This window comes from Dendrobates tinctorius, unplaced genomic scaffold (assembly GCF_039654945.1).
Source record: "Dendrobates tinctorius isolate UK_male_01 unplaced genomic scaffold, ASM3965494v1 ptg000183l, whole genome shotgun sequence".
Classification (NCBI taxonomy): Eukaryota; Metazoa; Chordata; class Amphibia; order Anura; family Dendrobatidae; genus Dendrobates; species Dendrobates tinctorius.
In genome coordinates, this window is record NW_027361850.1 from 1,359,785 (window position 1) to 1,385,368 (window position 25,584).

Here is a 25,584-nt window from a genome sequence, read left to right on the forward strand (position 1 = left end):
GAAACCCTACTTGTACACCTGCTTCATTTTATTTGAGAGAGTGCCTTGTTGCTTCTACTACGGGAAGACAAATCTCTGTTCCAGTCTCAGGTCTTTTGCAGACTCCAACAGGTTTTCTTCAAGAATGGTCCTGCATTTGTCTCCATCCATCTTCCCATCAATTTTAACCATCTTCCCTGTCCCTGCTGAAGAAAAGCAGGCCCAAATCATGCTGCTGCCACCACCATGTTTGACAGTGGGGATGGTGTGTTCAGGGTGATGAGCTGTGTTGCCTTTACGCCAAACATATCTTTTGGCATTGTTGCCAAAAAGTTCGATTTTGGTTTCATCTGACCAGAGCACCTTCTTCCACATGTTTGGTGTGTCTCCCAGGTGGCTTGTTGCAAACTTTAAACAACACTTTTTATGGCTATCTTTTAGAAATGGCTTTCTTCTTGCCACTCTTCCATAAAGGCCAGATTTGTGCAGTGTACGACTGATTGTTGTCTTATGGACAGACTGTCCCACCTCAGCTGTAGATCTCTGCAGTTCATCCAGAGTGATAATGGGCCTCTTGGCTGCATCTCTGATCTGTCTGTTTGTTTGAGATGAAAGTTTAGCGGGACGGCCGGGTCTTGGTAGATTTGCAGTGGTATGATACTCCTTCCATTTCAATATGACCGCTTGCACAGTGCTCCTTGGGATGTTTAAAGTTTTGGAAATCATTTTGTATCCAAATCCAGCTTTAAACTTCTCCACAACAGTATCACGGACCTGCCTGTTGTGTTCCTTGGTCTTCATGATGCTCTCTATGCATGAAACAGAACCCTGAGGCTATCACAGAGAAGGTGCATTTATACGGAGACTTGATTACACACAGGTGGATTATATTTATCATCATTAGTCATTTAGGACAACACTGGATCATTCAGAGATAGACAATGAACTTCTGGAGTGAGTTTGCTGCACTGAAAGTAAAGGGGCCGAATAATATTGCACACCCCACTTTTCAGTTTTTTAATTTCCGCAAAAATTTAAAATAACCAATAAATTTCATTCAACTTCACAATTGTGTTCCACTTGTTGTTGATTCTTCACCAAAAAATTTACAATAAATGCAACATGTTGCATTTCGGCGCGCACGGTGCACCGTCAAAAGTGCGCAGCACGCTACTTTCACACTGGTAGCGCATGATCTGCGCACCCTATGCTAAAGATAGGGTGCGCCGATCGCATGCGTGCAAATGCAATAGTAGGCGGTGATCCCGGATGGGGCGAGCAGGGAGCCGGATCGGGGCGGGGCTTACCGACGCAGTGCGCAGCGTTGTTTCAACGCTAATGTGAAACCAGCCTTAGTGATATATAACATTCCAAGAAATAGTAAAAAAATGAGCTTGGCCAGATTTCTCAGCCATATTCCATGGTTTGGGGTGCATCCATGTGATATCTAGCACTACAAAAAAAGCATTGACATTTTTTCTGGGTTCAATTATTTACCAATACAGTATTCCATAGTGTGGGGTGCAATTCTATAATATCTAACACTTCCAAAAAGCATTTAAAATTTTTTCTGGGTTTACTCACCCATACAGTATTCCATCGTTTGAGGTACATTACTGTTCTATCTATCACTATAACAAAGCGTTCAAACATGTTCTAGGTAATATTACTCACTTATACAGTATTCAGTGGTATGGGGTATATTACTGTGATATCTATCACTCCAAAAAAGTGTTCAAAAATATTGCTGGGTTAAATTTCTCAGCTGCACAGTATTATGTGGTGTAAGGTACATGTTTGTGATATATAACACTCCAAAAAGTCATTTAAAAATTTTGCTGGGTTAAACTTTTCACCAATACAGTATTATGTTTTGTAGGGTACATTTCTGTGATATCTAACACTTCCAAAAATTTTGAATTTTTTTCTGATCTCAATTCCCCATCCATACTGAATTATGTGGTCTGGGGTAGATTACTTTGATAGCTATCAGTCCAAAAAAGCATTCAAAAATTTTGCTGAGTTAAATTTCTCAGCCAAACAGTATTTTGTGGTCTGAGGAACATTTTTGTGATACACTCAAAAAAAGTTTAAAAATTTTGCTGGGTTAAATTTCTCAGCCATACAGTATTGCATGGTCTGTAGTACATTTCATTGATATATAACACTCACAAAAAGCGATGTAAAATTATTCTTGATTCAAATACTCATCCATACAGTTTTAAATGTTTTGTGGTGCTTAACAGTGGTATTAAACTCCAAAAAACTCCTTTGACTGCAGTCAGTGACCAATTTTTTTAATCATCTTAAAAAAACTTGGTTTCAAGAGACATAGTAATTAGAAATTGAGTAAGTCACGCAGTAAGCAATGGGGAAGGTTTCAAGAGACATAACAATTATAAAATTAGTAAGCCACACAGTAAGGGATGGGGAAGTGGAATTGCTGATGATGGTACACACAGATGCCGAGGATGTGGGGCAGGTGCGACTATAGAAGAAAATCCAGCTTCACGAAAAGTGAAAAATCCATTTCTTTATTCACATAAAATTTCAGAGAAAGAGGATACAATATCAGCATAAATACAGTGCCTTGCAAAAGTATTCAGCCCCCTGGAACTTCTCAACCTTTTCCCACATATCATGCTTCAAACATAAAGATACCAAATGTAAATTTTTGGTAAAGAATCAACAACAAGTGGAACACAATTGTGAAGTTGCATGAAATTTATTGGTTATTTTATATTTTTGTGGAAACTCAAAAACTGAAAAGTGGGGCGTGCAATATTATTCGGCCCCTTTACTTTCTGTGCACCAAACTCAATCCAAAAGTTCATTGTGTATTTCTGAATGATCCAATCTTGTCCTAAATGACTAATGATGATAAATATAATCCACCTCTGTGTAATCAAGTCTCTGTATAAATGCACCTGCTCTGTGATAGTCTCAGGGTTCTGTTTCATGCACAGAGAGCATTATGAAGACCAAGGAGCACAACAGGCAGGTCCATGATACTGTTGTGGAGAAATTTAAAGCCAGATTTGGATACAAAATGATTTCCAAAACTTTAAACATCCCAAGGAGCACTGTGCAAGCGATCATATTGAAATAGGAGTATCATACCACTGCAAATCTACCAAGACCCGTCCGTCCCTCTAAACTTTCATCTCAAAAAAGGAGAAGACAGATCAGAGTTGCAGCCAAGAGGCCCATGATAACTCTGGATGAACTGCAGAGATCTACAGCTGAGGTGGGACAGTCTGTCCATAGGACAACAACAATTAGTCATACTCTGCACAAATCTGGCCTTTATGGAAGAGTGGCAAGAAGAAAGCCATTTCTAAAAGATAGCCATAAAAAGTTTTGTTTAAAGTTTGCAACAAGCCACCTGGAAGACACACCAAACATGTGGAAGAAGGTGCTCTGGTCAGATGAAACCAAATTCGAACTTTTGGCAACAATGCCAAACGATATGTTTGGCGTAAAGGCAACACAGCTCATCACCCTGAACACACCATCCCCACTGTCGAACATGGTGGTGACAGCATCATGGTTTGGGCCTGCTTTTCTTCAGCAGGGACAGGAAAGATGGTTAAAATTGATGGGAAGATAAATGGAGCCAAATGCAGGACCATTCTTGAAGAAAACCTGTTGGAGTTGCAAAAGACCTTAGACTGGGACGGAGATTTGTCTTCCAACAAGACAATGATCCCAAACATAAAGCAAAATCTATTATGGAATAGTTCACAAATAAATGTATCCAGGTGTTAGAAAGGCGAAGTCAAAGTCCAGAACTGAATCCAATCGAGAATCTGTGGAAAGAGCTGAAAAATGCTGTTCACAAACGATCTCCATCAAACCTCACTGAGCTCGAACTGTTTGCCAAGGAAGAATGGGCAAGAATTTCAGTCTCTCGATGTAAAAAACTGATAGAGACATATGGGTCGCCCTCCCAGGGCTGTGGGGTACTTGGTACCGGGCCGGTGTCAGTGGGATGTGTCACAGCGGCGGTGACCTGGTCCGTGGCCCTGGGCGCCCAAGTAATGGGGGATGTAGTTAATGGAATGGAATAGTTCGTGACGCCACCTGTGGTGTTCGGCAAGAGAGGTGTTAAGCCGACGCTGCAGACAGATCCACTGGAACTGATGGTAGGGTGCAGCAAGGGTGTAAAAGCTCCCCACAGGTGAAGCTATAGTCCCAGGGCAGTGTAGAGGTGGTTGGCACGGGGATGTAGCAGTGCCGTAAGGGTAGGAAGCAGACAAGACACAGCGGGGTGCAATTTCTGTACCTTTACTTGATTGTTGAATGATTGAACAATGAATGGTTGAATGAAGCACTCCAGTACTAAGTTACTCTGAAGTTCCTCCAGTCAGATATTCCCAAGAACCTTACTTGCACAGCAGACAGCTGTATGTTATGATTGAGTCACCGTAGGAGGCAAAAACAGAAATGCTAGCTAAGTCCAGAAAACCAGAGAAGTTGGCAGCTATCGGATTGCAGACCCCTGAACCTATCAACAAAACTAGCAGTAGCCGTGGGGGGTTCCTACAAAGCCCTAGACCCCTCGATCACAGCTGGAGGACTATATAGCCTAAAGACAGAAAGGGAAATCTAAACTGCCCCAGAGCAGACCCCAAAGCAAAAGGCATCCCCCAACATATAATGACGGTGAAGCAAGAAGAAAGAACACTAACACAGACAGAAAGATAGACTGAGCAAAGACGGGGCCCAAGCTAACTAGATAGGAAAGGACAGGAAGGCTGCTGTCTGCAATCCGTGAAAAACCCTATGAAAATAAGAGCCAACAAACTGACAGTGAAAAAGGCCCTGAAGACGCTAGGCTTCAAAAAGGCTATGTCAGTACTCAGGAATATTCTGAAGACAGAGCAACCAGCAAAAGGAGATTCAGCTCACCCCAGCAGGGAATGGCAGAATCCAGAAAAGCAAGGCAAACAAAAACAAAACACAAATGCTAACAGGCAAAGCAGAAAACTTAGCTTTAGAGGAGCAGGAATCAGACTGGTCTCAAAGAAGTCCACAGAGAAATCACCCGCAGGGCAGAAGGGCGTCGGCAGCCTTATATCCAGTCCATGACTCCACTCAGCCAGTCATCATCATTAGGCTCAGGTGCCTGATAATCAGGCTCATTACCTTCCTTTACAAGAATAGGGAGTTCACCAGACCTCAGTGACGAAGGGGAAAATGAACTCACAACAGTACCTCCCCCTTGAGGAGGGTCACCGAACCCTCAACCACGCCTCCAGGGCGATCAGGGTGAGCCCGATGAAAGGCACGCACCAATCTTTTGGTATGAATATCAGAGGCAGAGACCCAGGAATTATCCTCCTGACCATAACCCTTCCACTTAACCAAATACTGGAGTCTCCGTCTAGCCAGATGGGAATCCAGTATTTTCTCTACCTCATATTCCATGTTACCTTCAACCAATACAGGGTCCGGAGGTGCCACCCCAGGAACAACTGGTTCAACAAACCTCTTCAAGAAGGACTTATGGAACACATTATGGATCTTAAATGTGACAGGAAGAGCCAAACGAAAAGAGACCGGATTAATAATCTCCAAAATCTTGTAAGGTCCAATAAATCTAGGCTTAAACTTAGGAGAAGCCACCTTCATAGCAATATTTTTTGATGATAACCACACCATATCACCCACCTTAAACCGGGGACCAATAGTCCTATGTCGATTGGAAAACCGCTGGGCCTTTTCCTGGGAGAGAGATAACTTATCCACCACTTGGTCCCAGATCTGGTGCATTCTCTCCACCACAGTGTCAACACCTGGGCAGGCAGAAGGCTCCACCTGCCCTGAAGAAAATCGAGGATGAAACCCAAAGTTACAAAAAAAAGGTGACATCAAAGTGGCAGAACTAGCTCTATTATTTAAAGCAAATTCGGCCAAGGGCAAAAATGAAACCCAATCATCCTGATCAGCGGAAATAAAACATCTCAAATACGACTCCAAGGTCTGGTTTGTTCTCTCTGTCTGCCCATTGGTCTGAGGGTGAAAAGCAGAGGAGAAGGACAACTGAATTCCCAGCTTGGAACAGAAAGTCCTCCAAAATCTAGACACAAACTGAACTCCTCTGTCAGATACAATGTTCTCAGGAATCCCGTGCAAGCGAACCACCTGTTGCAAAAACATGGGCACCAACTCAGAGGAAGACGGCAACTTAGGGAGTGGTACAAGATGAACCATCTTAGAGAACCTATCACAAATCACCCAAATAACAGTCATTCTTTGAGAGACCGGCATATCAGAGATGAAATCCATTGAAATATGGGTCCATGGCCTCCTGGGGACCGGCAAAGGCATCAACAACCCACTAGAGCGAGAACAAGATTTAGACCGGGAGCAAGTCCCACAGGACTGCACAAAATTCCTGACATCATGAGACAAGGTGGGCCACCAAAAAGAGCGACTCACCAGATCTCTAGTACCAAAAATACCTGGATGACCAGCCAATGCAGAGCAATGAACTTCAGACATCACTCTCTTCTTCCACTGGTCAGGAACATACAACTTTCCACTGGGACAACGCTCAGGTTTGTCCTCCTGGAACTCTTGCAGAGCAAGTCTCAAATCGGGCAAGATGGCAGAAAGAACTACCCCTTCGCCTAAGATGGTAGCAGGCTTGGTCACCACAGGAGAATCAGCAAAGAAGCTCCTAGAGAGGGCGTCAGCCTTGACATTTTTAGTTCCAGGAAGAAAAGAGACCACAAAATCAAAACGTGTAAAAAACAAGGCCCACCTAGCCTGTCTAGGGTTCAAGCGTTTAGCCGACTCTAGGTAAATCAAATTCTTGTAGTCAGTGAGGACCACAACTTGATGTTTCCCTCCAACCAATGTCTCCACTCCTCAAATGCCCATTTCATGGCCAACAGTTCCCGATTCCCCACATCATAGTTACGTTCAGATGGAGAGAACTTTCGGGAAAAGAAAGCACAGGGATTCATTTTAGATGTTACAGGATCCTTTTGGGACAAAACAGCTCCTGCACCAATCTCAGAAGCATCCACCTCTACCTGGAACGGGAGTGAGACATCAGGTTGCCGCAAAACCGGGGCGGAGGTAAATCTTCACTTCAGCTCCTGAAAGGAAGCAACAGCCTCCGGAGACCAATTCAACACATCAGCACCCTTCTTAGTCAGATCAGTCAATGGCTTGGCAATACTAGAAAATTTTGCTATAAATTTCCGATAAAAATTAGCAAAACCCAAAAACTTCTGGAGGGCCTTCAAAGAAGTGGGCTGAACCCAATCATAAATGGCCTGTACCTTGGCCGGGTCCATTTCAATAGTTGACGGAGACAAAATAAATCCCAAAAATGAAATCCTCTGTACTCCAAAAAGGCATTTCGATCCTTTGACATACAGGGAATTCTCCCTCAAGATCCGGAACACAGTCCGAATATGTTCCACATGAGAATCCCAATCCTTGGAGAAGATCAAAATATCATCCAGATAGATAATCAAAAATTTATCGACAAAATCTCGGAAAATATCGTTCATGAAGCACTGGAAGACAGAAGGGGCATTAGTGAGCCCAAAAGGCCTCACCAGGTACTCAAAATGTCCCTCCGGAGTATTAAATGCCGTCTTCCATTCATCCCCATGCTTAATGCGGATAAGATTATACGCCCCCCTGAGGTCAAGCTTGGTAAACCAGCAAGCACCTCTAACTCTAGAGAATAGATCCGAAATCGGGGGTAACGGATACTGATATTTAATAGTAATTTTGTTGAGGGCACGATAATCAATACAAGGCCTTAAAGAACCATCCTTTTTGGCCACAAAAAAAAACCCGGCACCTAAGGGTGAAGAGGATGGTCTAATATGACCCTTCTCCAACGCCTCCTTAATATATGATCGCATAGCCTCGTGCTCGGGTACAGATAAATTGAAGAGCCGACCCTTGGGAAATTTACACCCCGGGCTCAGTTCAATTGCACAGTCATAACTCCTATGAGGAGGCAAAGATGCAGACTCATTCTCACTAAATACATCATAAAAGTCCGCCAAATAGTCAGGAACATTATGCGACTGAGGAGAGGTGGAAAAAACCGGAGCCTCACTAAAGGCACACCGACAACCCCAACTCACCGCAGACACAGATTTCCAATCCAAAACTGGATTATGAATTTGCAACCAGGGAAACCCCAGGACAACGGCATCATGCAGACCATGCAACACCAAAAATCTGCAATTTTCTTGATGGTCTGGGGCGACCCGCATGACCACCTGGGTCCAAAACCGAGGTTTATTTTTCGCCAAAGGAGTAGCATCAATCCCCCTCAAAGGGATAGGCGTCTGCAGAGGTGTCATCGGAAATCCACAACGTTTAGCAAAATCCAAGTCTATCAGGTTCAGCGCTGCTCCCGAATCCACAAAAGCCTTGGCGGAAAATGTGGACAGGGAGCAGATCAGAGTAATTTCCAGAAGAAACTTAGGTTGAACACCACCAACAGAAAACGTGTGTGCAAAGCGTTTCTCTCGTTTAGGACAAACAGAAATAATATGCGAGGCATCTCCACAGAAAAAACACAGCTTATTACGCCTTCTGAACTCCTGACGTTGCGCCCTAGACAAAACTCTATCACATTGCATAGGTTCAGACGTCTGTTCAACCGGTGGCAACACCTCTCGTGCAATCCTGCGTTCACGTAAACGCCGATCAACATGAATGGCTAATGACATAGAATCGTCCAGACAAGAGGGAACAGGAAATCCCACCATAGTATCTTTTACGGCTTCTGACAAACCCTTCCGAAAGAGAGCAGCCAAGGCATTATCATTCCAGGTAGTAAGGACCGCCCACTTTCGGAACTTTTGACAGTACAACTCTGCAGAATCTCGACCCTGGTTCAATGCCAACAGGGTCTTTTCAGCCTGATCAATAGCATTAGGTTCGTCATACAACCCCAAGGCTTGAAAGAATGCGTTCACATTAGTCAGAATAGGATCATCTGGTTTCAAAGAAAACGCCCAATCCTGGGGATCACCACGCAGCAAAGAAATGACAATTTTAAGGCTGGTTTCACATTTGCGTTTTTTAGCGCTGGAAAAAAACGCATACGTGCGCATGCGATTTTTCCCCTATATTTAACATGGGTGCGCATACCTGCGCACTTGTAAGCGCATGTATGCGATTTTCATGCGCTGCGTTTTTTTGGGGTGTGCGTTGGTATTTTCCAGACGCTGCATGTTGCATTTTTTGGCCCTTGAAAAAATCGCATGCGCACGTATGCGCACGTTTTGCGCTAAAAATGGCCATTATAGCCTATGGATGCGCATACGTGCGCACTGGCATGCGCAGGTATGCGCTTTTTTAGCGCAGCGTTTTTTGGGTGGTGTCCACTTTTTATCCTAGTTAGAATCTTCTAAAGTCCAAAAAAAAAAGTCTATATAAAGGAGGTGCCTGCCAAAACTCTGCCACTACTACACTAGACAGATTGAAGAGCAGACATTCAACCAAGAACCCATTATATCAGCGAAGAATGTGAGTATATTACATTATATGCCTGTCCTTTTAAATTATGTATGTACTAATGATTTTTATTATTTTTACATGCAGTATGTCTTCAGAATCGGAGTATTCCCCATCGCGGCAGGAATTGGCGCAAGCAGACCGTGAGGTGATTATTTTCGTGCATCTGGTAAGTATATCTGCTGCTTCTCCAAATCTCTTACGTTTTTTTCAACTTTCAGACATCGTCATCATCATCTGCGGACGGGAATAGTGAGGGCGAACAGCAGGAGCAGCGAAGCCAATTCCCGGTGGTTATACGTAATGTAAGTATCAAATGATTTGTAATGTTTTTTTTTTTTTTTTTATCTTCTATTTTTACTCTTTTTTTGTTTCTTTTTTTGTAACTTTTTAGTCAATTTAAATTTGATTATTCTAATGAATGTGTTTTGTCTAGGTTCCACAACGGGATGAAGACGTCTACCTGGATAATGAGCAGCTCATCAGCCTGGTCCAGGAGCGTTCGCCGTTGTGGGACAGCCGTGACCGGCTGTACAAGGACAATGTGGTGACACGGCGGCTATGGAATGAGGTGGCCGCAGCGTTGATGGATGGCTGGGACAGCGCCACAGCATCCGCCAAAAAGGCGTTTAGTGAGTATTTCCCTGCTCTGTATTGTGCCGCAGTGACTGTTGTCCTTGACGGCACTGTTGGGTTTCGTGCTAGGCGTATTCTAGCAGGAAACCCAACAGTGTCATCGTGGTCTACAGTGACTGCTTTGAGTATTGTATTGCTACATTGTGCCGCAGTGACTGTTGTCCTTGACGGCACTGTTGGGTTTCGTGCTAGGCGTATTCTAGCAGGAAACCCAACAGTGTCATCGTGGTCTACAGTGACTGCTTTGAGTATTGTATTGCTACATTGTGCCGCAGTGACTGTTGTCCTTGACGGCACTGTTGGGTTTCGTGCTAGGCGTATTCTAGCAGGAAACCCAACAGTGTCATCGTGGTCTACAGTGACTGCTTTGAGTATTGTATTGCTACATTGTGCCGCAGTGACTGTTGTCCTTGACGGCACTGTTGGGTTTCGTGCTAGGCGTATTCTAGCAGGAAACCCAACAGTGTCATCGTGGTCTACAGTGACTGCTTTGAGTATTGTATTGCTACATTGTGCCGCAGTGACTGTTGTCCTTGACGGCACTGTTGGGTTTCGTGCTAGGCGTATTCTAGCAGGAAACCCAACAGTGTCATCGTGGTCTACAGTGACTGCTTTGAGTATTGTATTGCTACATTGTGCCGCAGTGACTGTTGTCCTTGACGGCACTGTTGGGTTTCGTGCTAGGCGTATTCTAGCAGGAAACCCAACAGTGTCATCGTGGTCTACAGTGACTGCTTTGAGTATTGTATTGCTACATTGTGCCGCAGTGACTGTTGTCCTTGACGGCACTGTTGGGTTTCGTGCTAGGCGTATTCTAGCAGGAAACCCAACAGTGTCATCGTGGTCTACAGTGACTGCTTTGAGTATTGTATTGCTACATTGTGCTGCAGTGACTGTTGTCCTTGACGGCACTGTTGGGTTTCGTGCTAGGCGTATTTTAGCAGGAAACCCAACAGTGTCATCGGTGTCTACAGTGACTGCTTTGAGTATTGTATTGCTACATTGTGCCGCAGTGACTGTTGTCCTTGACGGCACTGTTGGGTTTCGTGCTAGGCGTATTCTAGCAGGAAACCCAACAGTGTCATCGTGGTCTACAGTGACTGCTTTGAGTATTGTATTGCTACATTGTGCCGCAGTGACTGTTGTCCTTGACGGCACTGTTGGGTTTCGTGCTAGGCGTATTCTAGCAGGAAACCCAACAGTGTCATCGGGGTGTACAGTGACTGCTTTGAGTATTGTATTGCTAAATTGTGAAGCAGTGACTGTTGTCCTTGACGGCACTGTTTTTTTTTATCAACAGTGGACAAAGTCCGAACACGTTGGCGTTCGATCAAGGACCGCTTCAACAGTGATGTTCGTGCTGAGGGCCAGGTTCGCAGTGGATCTGCGTCAAGGACCAGAACTAGATACCGTCACTATCACGCGTTGCAGTTCCTAAGACCGGTCCTTGCCACAAGATCGTAAGTATTATACATTTTGGGTTTTTATTTTTATTAATCTGTGTTTTTCTAATCCACAGCTGATGCTTCTTGTAAAGGCATGGTAGTAATGATTTTCCTTTCTTCCACAGCACCTGGAGCAGCACCCTGCAACCTGGCCCTGGAGCGGTCCTTCCTCGGACGTCCTCTGACCCGTCCCAGCCATCCGACAGCCAGGAAGCACCTTGCAGGTCCCACACACACACAGCTGGTGACCAGGAAGCTGGGCCATCAGGTGTTCCCCTGTCCCAGGTCTCTGCCACTGGTTATGCGGGCACTACCCGCCAGCGGCAGAGGGCCTTGGACAGGAATGTCTTGCCCGAGTTTATGCATTTGAGCGAGACATTTAATTCCAGCCTCAAGTCACTGTCCGACAGAGTTGAAAGCGGTTTTGCACTGATGGAACGTGGTTTTAACCACTTTGAACACCGCTTCAATTCTGTAGAACAGCGCCTTGACCGTCTGGAGGCCGACCTCAACAGACCAGCACACCATTTTTTTAGTAAGATTGAAAAGGGCATGGCGGAACACCTTAGTCCTGATCAACAGCTGAATGTGCTGCAGGCCTGCAACAATGCTTTCTTGCAGGCTATGCAGCATAATCGGTACGGTCAGCAGTCAGTGGTGTCCTTTCCACCTGTGCCACCATTGACTCGCTTCACCTCACTACCGACTTGTGCTGCATACCACTGCACGGACACCTCTCTTCAAAGGCTGGACACCCACCGTTACACCACCACAAGTCTGAGTGCAGCTGGTCACTTCACCGACACCACCATGGCAAGTGCTGCTCCTGTCTGGAGCACCACCGCCAATCCCATGCATGCGTGGAGCTCAGCCACCACTAGGCAAACATGGAACAGCCCTGCCGCTACAACAACATGTAGTAGCCCTGCCACCACCACTCTGCAAACCTGGGCCATCACTGCCGCCACCAGTCCTCCTGCAAGGACGAGCACTGACCAAGAAGAGCAGCATCAGCCACCTCAGCAGCAGCAGCCAACTCAGCAGCCGCCACCTCAGCAGCAGCAGCCACCTCAGCAGCAGCCGCCACCTCAGCAGCAGCAGCAACCACCTCAGCAGCAGCCGCCACCTCAGCAGCAGCAGCAACCACCTCAGCAGCAGCAACCACCTCAGCAGCAGCTGCCACCTCAGCAGCAGCCGCCACCTCAGCAGCAGCCGCCACCTCTGCATCAGCAGCCGCCACCTCAGCAGCAGCAGCCATACCAGCAGACGGGGGACCTACATTCCATATTTGCCCCTACTTCAAGGCGAAATCAATCAAGGCGGGCATTGGGCCAAAGTCGGTCCAGGCACACAAGCCTACGGCGACATGCCATTACAACTAATGTAACTGAACAGATTTCCTCTCCTACAAGTGTTCCAAGTTTAATTCCCTTAACTGGACTACCTTCCCCCACAAGTTTTGTTGCCCCTTCCCCTCAAACACCGTCTTCAACTGCAAGTGTTGCATATTCCCTGCACACCCCCAAATTGAAACCATCTGCCCCCAAACGCCGTAAAAAATAATTTGTAATTTTTTTTTTTGTGATAAAAAATAAATTTACATTTGTGGTTCACCATTAATAAGTTTCATTAATGTTGTTTGCGCCGCTCACACACACTGATGGGTAAATACATGTTAAAAACCAACCCAAGGGCTAGTATAGTCATATGTGAAATAACATGGACTAGTATAGTCATTCCAAGGCCTAGTGTAATAACTCTAGTTTTACCAAATAGAATCTGGTTTCATGAAAAACAAATTGTTGAAACTTGTCTAAAAAATAAAGTTTCTTTCTATTTTCACCACTTTGTTTTTGGTGAAACAAGATGCTAGTTGTTTAAAATGCTAGTTGTTAAAAATCGAGTTATTACAGTAGGCCTTGGTATGACTATACTAGGCCGTGGTATTTCACATATACTACTAGCCCCAAGGCCTAGTATACTCATATTTGAAATACCACGGCCTAGTATAGTCATTCCAAGGCCTAGTGTAATAATTCTAGTTTTACCAAATAGAATCTGGTTTCATGAAAAACAAACTGTTGAAACTTGTCTAAAAAATAAGTTTCTTTCTAGTTTCACCAGTTTGTTTTTGGTGAAACAAGATGCTAGTTGTTAAAAATCGAGTTATTACAGTAGGCCTTGGTATGACTATACTAGGCCGTGGTATTTCACATATACTACTAGCCCCAAGGCCTAGTATACTCATATTTGAAATACCACGGCCTAGTATAGTCATTCCAAGGCCTAGTGTAATAACTCTAGTTTTACCAAATAGAATCTGGTTTCATGAAAAACAAACTGTTGAAACTTGTCTAAAAAATAAGTTTCTTTCTAGTTTCACCAGTTTGTTTTTGGTGAAACAAGATGCTAGTTGTTAAAAATCGAGTTATTACAGTAGGCCTTGGTATGACTATACTAGGCCGTGGTATTTCACATATTACTATACTACTAGCCCCAAGGCCTAGTATACTCATATTTGAAATACCACGGCCTAGTATAGTCATTCAAAGGCCTAGTGTAATAACTTTTAATGGAGCAGATTACATTCATCCACTCAATGCTGACTTGTATTCCCCATGGACTTTCATTGGGGTTGGGTTTTGAGTGTTGTGTTTTGAGAAAATCACATACTTTGTTTTAAACTATTTGCACAATTTTATCTTGAAAAAAAATGGTTTCCTGATTCATGGCCTGCAGCTTTGCTCATTCCAATATATTTCACGCAGACTAGCAATGCTGCATTTTAACTCGTATGTGTATTTACCTGCCCAGGTGTGTGAACATAACAAAATTCAGTTATACATGGGAAGTTTTTTAATTAATCGGAGTTTAAAAAATATAGTGCACTCAGTAATGGTATCAAATAAGGATTTTTATTACCATAAACAACAACATTACACCATTTCATCTTGCCAGTGCACCCGTCCTACATCAGAAATAAAGTAGGCCGCAAATTTGTCCCTCATTTGGCCAACTTCAACGGATGACCTGAGAGTGTGCTGAGTGAATTCAGGCAATGGGTTAGGAGCATCATCGTCCAGTTCAAAGGTCGGGTGCTCTTTAGCCATCACAAAGTTATGTAGAACCACACAGGCCTTCACCACCTCATCGACTGTTTCAAGTTTAAGATTAATGGCCGTGCCCAGAATTCGCCATCTGGAAACAAGAATCCCAAAAGCACACTCGACAGTTCTTCTGGCCCTGGTCAGCCTGTAATTAAAAATTTTTTTGGTGTGGTCCAAGTCCCGGCTGGAGTAGGGTTTCAGTAAGTTTCCGCACATTTGAAAAGCCTCATCGCCAACCATTACAAAGGGCAGTGGCGGAGCTTCGGTGTGAGGAAGAGGCCGTGGCATAGGGAAATTAAATTGGTTGCCATACAACCTCCGGCCCATGTCTGAGTTTTTAAAAGCCTGCGAGTCATTACCACGGCCAAATGCTCCAATGTCCACTGCTACAAACATACATCCGGCATCCGCAATTGCAATGAGTACTATTGAAAAGTACTTTTTGTAATTATAGTACTCAGATCCCGTTCTTTGGGGTTTGATGATCCGTATGTGTTTCCCATCAACAGCTCCCAAACAGTTGGGAAAATTGCATACTGTCCAGAATTTGTCAGCAATTTCCATCCACTTTTCAGCGGTGGGCAGGGGCATAAATTCTGGGCAAAGAACATTCCAGAGAGCCCGGCAGGTGTCAGCAACAATTCCAGACAAGGTAGAGATTCCAATACGGTACTGGAAGTGTAGTGAGGATAGGGTTTCTCCAGTCGCCAGGAATCTGTGAACAGACAAAGAAGTAAAATTAATATTTATGTATATTATTTTTAAAAACTATAAAAAAAATATTAGTACATTCACGAAAACTAATTACCCAAGGTTTTGAATACTAAATTTACAAAAAAAAACATCAGACCACACCCCTTTGTTTTTAAAACATACCGTAATGTCACCAGTAGCCGTTCCTCAGGAGGAATCGCACGACGGAGCTGTGTGTCCTGTCTCCGGATGGATTGTTGGACACGAGCAAGCAAATCCATGAAACTTTCGTGGGACATCCGGATATAATCAGTAAATTTCTCCGGGTTTGCACGTAGCTCGCTGTAGAGGGTGTGGTATGCCCCACGGCTCTCCCGGAGTTCAACAATCGGATGTATCCACATACGCCGCCGTCTTCGCTGCCTCTCTCTCTTCCTTTGTTCATGGCAAGCAACTGCATACGCCTGAGCCATCGCGATGTCCAAATCCAAGTTGAAGTGAAAACTCTTCCAGCGCAGATCCATGGTCACGAGAAGAATCAAGCAAATGTGAAGAATACTGTAGACAGGGTGTATATATATTAACATACCACACCCACAATGAAGTCCCATTGGTCTTGTGTGTTGTTGAATGGTTGTTTTTTCTTTTTTGTGGGGTTTTTCCAAAATCTGTAAAAAAACGCAAACGCACAAAAAACGCATACAAACGCGCAAAAACGCTGCGTTTTTTTCCTGCATGCGCATTAAAATGCTGGAAAAAAACGCAGCGTTTGTATGCATTTGTATGCGTTTTTTTAATGCGTTTTTTTGCGGGAAAAACGCGCTGCAAAAAAAAGCAAGTGTGAAACTAGCCTTACCTGCTGCGTGGAGCTCCCTGACGAGTTAGGCTTCAAGGCAAAAAATAATTTACAATTATTTTTGAAACTCAAAAATTTAGATCAATCCCCAAAAAATACATCAGGTGTAGGGATCTTTGGTTCAACAGCATGCGAACGAGCAAGGTAGGCGGAAATTCCCCGCACTTCCACAGCGAGCTGCTCCACATGATCAGACAATTGCTTTATCTCCATTGAGAGAAAAAAAAATTCCCCCTACGGCCTCAGAGATATAGAGGAAAGAGTATACACACTCTTTTTTTTTTTTTCAAACACAATTCTTTCCTGATATTGAGTACCCTAGGATCTGCGGTATGGCGGGTGATTCTGTTATGATTGAGTCACCGTAGGAGGCAAAAACAGAAATGCTAGCTAAGTCCAGAAAACCAGAGAAGTTGGCAGCTATCGGATTGCAGACCCCTGAACCTATGAACACAACTAGCAGTAGCCGTGGGGGGTTCCTACGAAGCCCTAGACCCCTCGATCACAGCTGGAGGACTATATAGCCTAAAGACAGAAAGGGAAATCTAAACTGCCCCAGAGCAGACCCCAAAGCAAAAGGCAGCCCCCAACATATAATGATGGTGAAGCAAGAAGAAAGAACACTAACACAGACAGAAAGATAGACTGAGCAAAGACGGGGCCCAAGCTAACTAGATAGGAAAGGACAGGAAGGCTGCTGTCTGCAATCCGTGAAAAACCCTATGAAAATAAGAGCCAACAAACTGACAGTGAAAAAGGCCCTGAAGACGCTAGGCTTCAAAAAGGCTATGTCAGTACTCAGGAATATTCTGAAGACAGAGCAACCAGCAAAAGGAGATTCAGCTCACCCCAGCAGGGAATGGCAGAATCCAGAAAAGCAAGGCAAACAAAAACAAAACACAAATGCTAACAGGCAAAGCAGAAAACTTAGCTTTAGAGGAGCAGGAATCAGACTGGTCTCCTTGAAGTCCACAGAGAAATCACCCGCAGGGCAGAAGGGCGTCGTCAGCCTTATATCCAGTCCATGACTCCACTCAGCCAGTCATCATCATTAGGCTCAGGTGCCTGATAATCAGGCTCATTACCTTCCTTTACCAGAATAGGGAGTTCACCAGACCTCAGTGACGAAGGGGAAAATGAACTCATAACAGCTGTAGCCTCTCTCGGGGACTCCACTCTTGAGTCCTGGCTCTCTATCCAAGCTGCTGTTGTGCCTCAAGTCCTAGATGGGAGTAGGGCATTTACAGCCTCCTACTCCTCTGGTATCTGTTGTAGGACCCTTAGTATCCGTACAACCATGGAGACCAGGCTCCAGTTCATGCGCTCTCAAGCTGAGGGAGCTCTCCTTCCTAGCTCAACCTCCAGCTTCTCTCTCCACGTCTGCACACTTCACCCTCCGCAGACTAACTAACTTCGCCCTCCTCCTCGCCTTCAGAGGGCACTCCTCCCCCTTAATCCTGGTTCAGAGTTCCCCCTGCTGGTCTGGAGTGGAAATGTGTTGCATGTATGGTTTGACTGCGAGAGAGACCCATCATTGCCTCCAAGCCTGGCATTACCCTCCCCTGGAGGAAGGCAAAGCCACTGTGGCGACCATACTCCTGGGGGCGCCACATTTACCCCAAGCGACTTTCAGCTGTAATCACAGCAAAAGGTGGCGCAACAAAGTGTTAAGTTAAAGGGGCTGAATAATATTGCACGCCCCACTTTTCAGTTTTTGAATTTACATAAAAATTTAAAATAACCAATACATTTCGTTCAATTTCACAATTGTGCCCCACTTGTTGTTTATTCTTCACCAAAAATTTACATTTGGCATCTTTATGTTTGAAGCATGATATGTGGGAAAAGGTTGAAAAGTTCCAGGGGGCTGAATACTTTCGCAAGGCACTGTAGCAGCAAAAAAGCGTTATCAACGCATTTCTGGTGTCGCAGCACCCTTAGTCATCAGTTCACCTTGTATCACTTCATGCATCATTTCCTGCATTCCCTTCTGCTCCTCCTCATCCTCCATCTCTTATATGTTATCTCAGAGCACCTTGTCCACATCAGCCGAAAGCTGGAAGATCTGCAGCACTGCCTCCGTGAGGCGACAACTAGGAGACAAACCGCACACCGCAGCAGAGTTAGGCCTCTTTCACACATCAGGTTTTCGCCGTCAGGCGTGATCCGGCGCTTTTGACAGAAACCGGATCCGGCGAAATGCAATGCCGGATCCGGTTTCCCCCCCATTGACTTGCATTTGCGCCGGATCGCGCCGGATGGCCATGCGTTTCATCCGGTTTTCGCCGGATCCGGCAATGTGTCGCAATCCGGCGTCTGGAAAAAACGGCTACTGTAACGTTTTTTGTCTCCGGCGAAAAAGCCGGACCCGCCGGATCCGGCGGGTCTGGCTTTTTCACACAATGAAAGCCTATGAGCGCCGCAATGCGCCTGATCCGGCGAAAGCCGGATCCGGTGGCCGGATCCGTTTTTTTTGGTCTGAGCATGCTCAGTAGCTCTGCCCACAAGACATATATAAAAGCAAGACAGTGGGACCCACAGCCACACCCAACATGCCACCCAAGAAAGCAACCAAGCGCAGCAGGAGAAGGCAGGAGACCACTGCAGCACCATCAGCACCACCACCACCCCAAATGGAGCAGCAAATGGAACATGCTGAGGAGGGGAGTCCAGCAGCAGATGAGAGACGGTAATTATCAAATCCCCCATTCCTCCAAACTAGGGCCATGGAATATCAAGATATTCATTGGCCCTTTGTTTCTCTTTATTCAACAGCCGCCCAAGAGATGCAGCAGCAGCAGCAGAAATGGCATCACTGGCAGCAGCAACAGCAGCAGCAATACCCACAGCCATGGAGTCTGGCCATCAACAGGACAGCACATCTTCTTCTGGGAGCCCTCCCTCGCATCGTCAGCGTTTGACGGTAAGTTTTTATTTCCAAAATCCATCATCTCTGTAATATACTATTCATTGCCTTTTATTTCAAAACAGGAATCACAAGATGAAGAGGAGCTCCCAGAAGAAGAAGGAAGGGGTGGACAGACACCTGGAATGGGCTCACAATTGGTAAGTTTTTGGCATCAAACGCAGAAACACAACATCACACTACACACAACACATAGAAAACAATGTTCTGCAGACCACACACAGCAAACAAATGCCTACATCCAAAGACATAACATTTTTTGTTTTCTTCTCTAGTCTTCCCAATCTGGTGCTCGGCCAAGAGGTCCTCGCAGTGCCTCCCAGGGTCGTCGGCGACAGCAACGCGGCGGTCACCAGCGTGTAAGTATAAATATTTTTGCTTTGTTTTTTTGCACTTTTTATTTCCTTTCTTTTGTGGAGGCTAATTATGTTATTTTTGTCTTTTTCTTTAACAGCCTTCACAGCGTGCTCCCGACTCTGACGGTGAGGATGGAGGACTCGATGTGGACCACCTCATCGATCTCGTCAGAGAAAGGGAGCCGCTCTGGAATATGGCTGACCGCCGCCACGCTGACCTTATCGTTACCCGACGACTCTGGGAGGAAATCTGTTCGCTCCTTGTGGGCCGCTGGGAGGACCTCGATGTTCGGGCCCAGATTAAAGAGCGTAAGTATATACAGTACCGGTTGCTTGATGTAAACCAGTGTTTCCCGAACTCCAGTCCTCGTGGTCCCCACGGATCATGTGTTCAGGATTTCTATTTACTATGGAAATCCTGAAAACATGACCCCTGGGGACCATGAGGACTGGAGTTTGTGAAACACTGATGTTGTATACTAACCACTCCTTTCTCGTTTCAGGGAACAGAATTGTGAATCGGTGGCGGTCTGTGAGGGATCGTTTCAAGAAGGAGTTCAATAAAGAGATGCGGGCCCCGAGTGGATCTGGAGGACGCAGGAGCAAGTACAAGTACGCACAAGCCCTGTCGTTCCTCCGGGAGACAATGCTCACCAGAAGGTAAATATTACACACCACATGTGAAAAAAAATGTTAGATGTAACTTTTTTTTTTCAGCCAGGGCCATACCATGTCAGTATTTTAATTGTTTTTTTTTCTCTTTATTCCACAGCACGGTGAGCAGCACTCGGGAGCCTGCACGATTGGACCCTTCTGAGGCGATCCCTGAGGAGACCGGCACCGAGGGACACTTCGACCGCCCCAGTACATCTGCACCTTCCCAGCCTTCCCACACATTCGACCCATCTGTCCCATCCACCAGCACAGGAGCATCATGGCCGCCTACATTACATGAAGCTGCTGGTGAGGAGATCGCTTTCCCTTTACCCCACCCTTCTGCCCCTGCCACCTCTAGTACACCTGCGGGTACTGGGCGACAGCGGCAGAGGGGTCAGGAAAAGAGTTATGCGCAAGAGTTCTTGCATCTGAATGCATCTTTCCAGAACTGTCTAAAAGTCTTGTCAGAGCAAATCTCCGCAGGCTTTCAGCAGATCAACTCCAGCATTCTGGAGGTGAAGACACTTCTGCAAACCATGCATTCAGAAGCAAGATCTTCGCCAAACCACACCTTTTTCAGGTCTGTTGTGGAGCGCATGGCAACACTATCTCCTACCCAGCAGATGCATGTAATGCATTCGTGCCACGGTGCTCTACAGCAGGTTACCTCCCAACCTCCACCTCCCACCACTGTAGTTCCTCCACCTGCACCCCCTCCAGCCACTTTCCATCCTCCCCCTCCTATTACATCTGCACCCCCTCCAGCCACTTTCCATCCTCCCCCTCCTATTACATACCAGCAACCTCACCAGTACCAGCAACCTCCCCAGTACCAGACATCTCCCCACTTCCAGCAACCTGCCCCGTACCAAACTCCTTCCCCGTACCAAACTCCTTCCCCGTACCAAACTCCTTCCCCACACAACTTTCCATCAACATCATCTGCTCCTACAGTCCCTACCCAACCCTCCACTCCACCGCCCACCACCTCTTCTGCCTCCCACATGTCCACCCATTCTGTAGCTTTTTCCACACCTTCACCTCTAACTGTTCCTTCCCCACCACGATCCCAGTCCTCTCTCCACACACCCAGTGTCGAAGTGTCCCGCAGCCCCTCCAGCAGTATTTCCACCCCACACTACACAGATTTGTAATGTGTGTTTTTTAATAAAAATGCCCATTGGGTTTAAAACCTTTATTAAAAAAGTTTTTTGCACTTTAAAAACATTTTACAAAAAAAAAAAATTTTAAATAAAAGTTAAATTATCGTTTCACAATGGTTGTCTGTCATTTCTTTCTGCGGCGAACTATGTTTAAAAAAAAGGTTAAATACAGGGTATTTCAAAGGTAAAAAGGTATTCAAAACCAGGTATATAACTGTGGGTAAATTTTAGCTTTTTGCCACAGTTGTGTTCCTGGTTGTGTTTGAAGCAAAGTATTTCACCTAAAAAGTTGTGTTTATTGTTGGTGATTTCCTAACAATGTACACAACTTTTGTTAAAAGGTGAAATACTTTGCATAAAACACAACCAGGTACACACCTGTGGCCTAAAGCTAAAAATAGAGACCATGACAAGATAGCCAATTTTGGTTGGCAAAGGTATATACTGTTGGTACAGAAGGTACACAAGTTTGGTTAGGGCACAAATCTTTCACACTCTGTCATCCTGCCAGTGTACTCTGCCTTGAGGTGACATAAAGTATAGTGCAAAATTGTCCCTCATTACTGAAACCGTCACAGAACTTCTAGTGGTAATATTTCCAATGACAACATCCATCTTCGCCAGTAACTTGCTCTTCTCTCCAACCTGCACTTTCTTCTCTACAACCTGTCAAAGAAGGGCTGTAGGAACATGCTATATATAGTTTTCCAGTAGCCAATCCCGTTCGGAAGGCCACAAGGGTCAATTTTAAAAACCGGATCCGGCGTAATCCGTCGAAAAACGGATAGAAAAACGGATGAACCGGATGAGACGGATCCGGTTTTGTCTGTCAAGAACAAGACGGATCCGGCAGAAAACCGGATCCGGCACATCAGGTTTTACAAAACATTTGCCGGATCCGGCATTCCGGCACGACGCCGGATCGCGCCTGACGCCGAATGCCTGATGTGTGAAAGTAGCCTAACTTAAAGGAATAACAGACCAGACAGATATGTGGCTTTTGCTGCTGAACTTCAAACCAGGCATGATTGTGTGTGATAATAGCTGTAACCTGATGGCAAATGTGAAGCTTGGCAAGCTCACACACATACCATGCTTGGCACATGTGCTCAACTTGGTAGTTCAGCAGTTTCTTTAAACCTACCCAGATTTGCAAGAGCTTATGGTTAAGGTACGCTGTATCAGTGCCCATTTCTGCAAGTCAGCTACACCTGTAGCCATTCTGGCAGCACTGCAGCAGTGTATGCAAGTGCTAGCACACCAACTGGTGTGTGATCTGCCCATATGCTGTAACTCTACACTGCACATTCTGGCAAGGCTTTGTGAGCAGCAGCGGCCAGATGATGAATACCAGCTCCAACATGCCCATTGGTATTCTGGTCAGCCTCTGCACATAACGACAGAAGAGTGGGCATGAATGTCTGACATTTGTGCAGTTCTCCAAAACTTTGTAGACTCCACAAAGACGGTGAGTGGTGATGGCACCATAGTCAGTGCAATGATTCTACTTCTGTGCCTACTTAAAAAGTCACTGCTCACAATTAAACAAGAAGATATACATGCGGCCCAGGTGGAGAAGGAGGAAGACATAAGACCGGGAGATACTACCCAGCCCAACGTCATCTCATCTGCTCTGCATTGGTTGGGCAACAATGAGGAGGTGGAGGTGGAGAAAGAGGAACAGGAGCTGTTGGCTAGCGCAACAGAGGATAGTACCCACACAACCCTCATCTCTCCTACTGTACGTGGATGGGATGAGGAGGGGAATGAGTAGGAAGAAGAGGAGATGGAATATTGTCATCATGGTGGTGACAGGGAAATGTTGACTGTAGGGAGCTTGGCACATACTGTATGGCCGACTTTATGTACCAATGCCTTTCCTGTGACTCTCACATTATATTTACATTGGCCAAAAATGAGTACTGGCTGTTCACCCTGCTATACTCTCGCTACAAGGAGAACTATACATCTCTCCTTCCTGGGGTGTAGAGGTCTTCTAAAATATTGCTATACCAGAAGGCCATTGTTAAAAATATGCTGAAAAATTCCCATCAGACAATGTTAGCAACAGGGGGGAAGCTTCCTTTTTGCGCAACCTAGGAAAAGAGGTGAGGGAGACACAGAGCAGAGACAGGGGTACACTGTCAAAGGTCTGTGCGAAATTCATAACACCATCCCAGCATCTAAGGCCTGATGACCAGGTATTTTTAACAACAAGGGAAAAGTTTTTAAACATAGGCAATACCTGGCTTACCAAGCCAGCGTACTAACTAATTCCTCTTCGACGTTCAACTATTGGGTCTCAAAACTGGACAACTGGCATGAGCTGTCCCTCTATGCCTTGAAGGTCTTTTGCTGCTGTTAAAAATGATAAAAATGACCAAAGTCTGGATAAGCCCACACTTTTCCACACCACCATATGACAGCAGCCCATAGTGTTTTTAATGTTCATTAACTGAATGAGGCCTTCCAATTGTTGTCTTCAAAGGTGTATGGATGACCCTCATCAAAATGTTTTCTTGGCTTTGCACTTTGCACTTTGTTCAAAGCCTTTATGAGTGTATGAGTACATCAAATACACTAAAATGTTATTGTTTTTTATGAGGCACTTCACTTGGGGCCTTCAAGGTTGTATGGATGACCTTCTGTGAGGGATGATGGAGATGTCCCTCCTGGAATGTGCCCCCACCTTGGCATTCCCCCAGTCTGTTCCCTGCTGGTCTTTCTCTCCCCTCCCCTGAGGTGAGTGAAGTCGATGACCCCTTCCCCTGTGAGATCCCTCACAGATTGGTGGCGGTGCGGTTGGTTCGAGATAATATTGTGCGTGGGATCTCTACTCCCAGACACTAAGGACTACCAGCAGTAGCTTTTGCTACTGGGGTCTTAAGATCAGCTCAGCACTAGACAGTCCGAGTGCAAAGTACTGTAGGTGTGTGGGTGCTCGGGTTGCCACTGTGTCTGTTACCGAGGGCTGAAAATATTGGCTGCAAGCACTCGAAGCAAGACAAGAATGATGGCCATGGAGCTAGCCTGTAATGTGGAGAATGACTGACTATGCTGGCTCCAATGAAGGGGTGAACCAGGGGGATCCCACCCGAGATCCCCAAGTGACTCGCCGCCAGTGCACTACTCTGTGGGAGAATGCCCTCCTACTGCCCTTCTCCCCGGACAGCTCAGGTCGGAAGCCCTCTTTGAAGCTGCCCTGGTGAGTCTTGAGGCGTAGCGCGAGGAAGCCTCCGCAGCCATCCTAAAAGCGGCAGAACGCCAGGCAGAGCGTGAGTCGGCAGAACGCCAAGCAGAGCAGGAGTGTGAGGCGGTGGAGCACCGTGAACCTGCAGAGCGACAGCATCAGCTGCAATTGACTCGTCAGAGTCTCGTACCGCCCACCACAGCACCTCCAGAACCCAAGATAGCCAAGGTCTGAGCAGATGACTTCCCCTTGCTGGAGAAGGACTCCTTTCTGCGAGCCTTTGAGCTGACCTGCCGACAGCACCATCTTGCCTCGGATCAGTGAGCCAAGAACCTGACCCCCCATTTGAGGGGTAAGTCTCTGGAATTTTGGGGGAATTACCTGCCAGGGCAGAACAGGACTATGAGAGCATCAAACAGGCCCTGATCCAGCAGTTCAACCTCACTCCAGAGTCTTACCGCAGGAAGTTCCAGAGCCTGCAAAAAGGCCCCAAAGAAATGTGGGCAGACCACATGCGGGCCCTTGTGAGAGTTGCAGAGCACTGGACCAAGGGTCTGGAGCTCACCACTGTCCAGGAGATCCAGGAGGCATTTGTCAAGGAGCAATTCTTGTGGAAATGCCAGAGGACCTCCAGCTATACATCCGTGCCTGGAAACCAAAAGGAGCAGCTGCTACAGCCGCCCTGGCAGATGACTAAGCCAATAACCGGGCCCCTGAAGCAAAGCGGGCCGCCCACAGCACCTGGAGATGGGATAAGACTCATCCTGCCTCTGTTTCCCAAGCCTCTAGAATGCAAGGGGCACCCCCCTCTGTTTCCCTCTCCAGGCCAGGGGTAGAATGCAGGAGCTGTCACCACTGCAACCAGCCCGGACACTTCAGGGCCATGTGTCCCCAGCGCCACAAGGACCCATCCTCATCCCCAAAACTGTCCCCTGTCATCTGTGTGGGTAGGGGTGGTGGAAGGTCCCGTGACAATTACCAGTCCGTCACCGAAAACCACGACAGTGATATGGGACTGCGGGACACCGGCGCCGAGATGACCCTCATGCGGCCTGAGATGGTGTCTTCCCTG